Source organism: Mustelus asterias, chromosome 5 (genome assembly GCF_964213995.1).
Source record: "Mustelus asterias chromosome 5, sMusAst1.hap1.1, whole genome shotgun sequence".
In the NCBI taxonomy this organism is placed as follows: domain Eukaryota; kingdom Metazoa; phylum Chordata; class Chondrichthyes; order Carcharhiniformes; family Triakidae; genus Mustelus; species Mustelus asterias.
This window is the reverse complement of record NC_135805.1, coordinates 68,330,035-68,332,495: the sequence shown is the minus strand read 5'-3', so window position 1 is coordinate 68,332,495 and position 2,461 is coordinate 68,330,035.

The following is a 2,461-nucleotide window of genomic DNA, read 5'->3' as shown; positions in this document are numbered from 1 at the left end:
GGGCATTCCATGCCCGTACCACTCTCTGAGTGAAGAACCTATCTCTGACATCTGTCCTATATCTATCACCCCTCAATTTAAAGCTATGTCCCCTCATGCTAGCTATCACCATCCGAGGAAAAAGGCTCTCACTATCCACCCTATCTAATCCTCTGATCATCTTGTATACCTCTATTAAGTCACCTCTAAACCTTCTTCTCTCTAATGAAAACAACCTCAGGTCCCTCAGCCTTTCCTCATAAGACCTTCCCACCATACCAGGCAACATCTTGGTAAATCTCCTCTGCACCCTTTCCAATGCTTCCACATCCTTCCTATAATGTGGTGACCAGAACTGTACGTAATACTCCAAGTGCGGCCGCACCAGAGTTTTGTACAGCTGCAACATGACCTCCTGGCTCCGAAACTCAATCCCCCTACCAATAAAAGCTAACACTCCGTACGCCTTCTTAACAACCCTATCAACCTGAGTGCCAACTTTCAGGGATCTATGCACATGGACACCGAGATCTCTCTGATCATCCACACTACCAAGTATCTTACCATTAGCCCAGTACTCTGTAATCCTGTTACTCCTTCCAAAGTGAATCACCTCACACTTTTCCGCATTGAACTCCATTTGCCACCTCTCAGCCCAGCACTGCAGCTTATCTATGTCCCTCTGGAACCTGCAACAACCTTCTGCACTGTCCATAACTCCACCAACTTTAGTGTCATCCGTAAATTTACTAATCCATCCTTCTACGCCCTCATCCAGGTCATTTATAAAAATGACAAACAGCAGTGGCCCCAAAACAGATCCTTGCGGTACACCACCAGTAACTGAACTCCAGGATGAACATTTCCCATCAACCACCACCCTCTGTCTTCTTACAGCTAGCCAATTCCTGATCCAAATCGCTAAATCACCCTCAATCCCATGCCTCCGTATCTTCTGCAATAGCTTACCGTGGGGAACCTTATCAAACGCTTTACTGAAATCCATATACACCACATCAACTGCTTTACCCTCATCCACCTCTTTGGTCACCTTCTCAAAGAACTCAATAAGGTTTGTGAGGCACGACCTCAATTATTATGTGGTATATATGTGGCATGAATGTAACCCAGTCAGCCTAAGCCTTGATGATATCCACATCTTGTCGTGAGCTGGCATGGAGGTGTTGTGATTAGAGCTAAACATGTTAAATCAGCACTAAACAGCCTCACAGCTGACTGATGACCGAGGGAGGGTCATTGGTGAAATGTCTGAAGCCATTCGGTAGAAAGGTGATTCCCTGAGCAACCCCTCCAGCATTGTCCTGAGTCTTTGCAAATTGATTTGCACCGATCATGAGCCAACTCCTCGGCATCAGATACTCCCCTAGTCACTGGAATGTTTAGGTACTGGCCTTGATTGACCTCACTTTACTGGTTTTATACTCGGCTATGCACCACTTCAAACTTGAGGGCAGTTGCTATCACTATCCTCTTACGTACAGTTCTTCAATCCATATTGGGTCGAGGTTGTAATAAGGACTGAAGCTGGGGACTGAGTGAGCAGGCTATTGGTGAGCGGGTGCCATTGATATCACTGTTGATAACTCAAATTCACTTTACTGATGATTGAGCGGAGGAGACTGCAGGATCAGTCATTGACCTCTCTGCCAGAGTCATTAACTGCTTTATTCCCCATCACTGCTCTCCACTGTTTTTTTTCTGTTTTGTTTCCTTCGGAACAATTTATTTGGTTTTTTTTTAAATGTCTGTCAATACTACACTATGGATTGTGCATCTTAGGGACTACAAATATATTTTACCTCACAATCAGACTCATCTGATGATTGTACACTCAAGGGAATATACCGGAAGAAGGAATGCATTGGCTTCATCCTTATATTTAGTTTCTGAAATGTAGACCTGTACGTAATAAAAAGCTGTGTTTATGTATTTTTTCAGAAACAGACCCCGAGGTGGCTATGCATTCATCCACCTGCCTTCCATTGCATGAATAAGGCACTCGAGTACCTATGAGTTAGACAATGACAGATATTGCTTAATTATTAAGCCTATAACTCCCAGCTCTCACCATTGTTTCAAGTACTGGGAGCTGAGCCAGAATGACAAAATATCCTGCTTTAACATTCTAACCTTGAAAATTCTAAAAGTAGCAGCCACAATTGGATGGCCTTGTGATATCGTGGAATGTAACTATTGTACCTAACTGGACAAGGTAGAGCATGCTTTTATATAAACTACACTTAATTCAGGCACAAAAATTGTGCTTATCAACCCCTACTCCAGTATTATTTCCATCTATATTTGATTAATACAGTTACATTCAGACAAATTGGGACTTTTGCATTTTAGGACCTGAGGAACTCAGTTTTACTTTCAGGACAGTCTTGGTTGACTTTCTCTTTTTGGTTTATTTTTGTCACCTATTTGTGGAGAATTTCTCCTCCACAAAAGTTTACTGCAA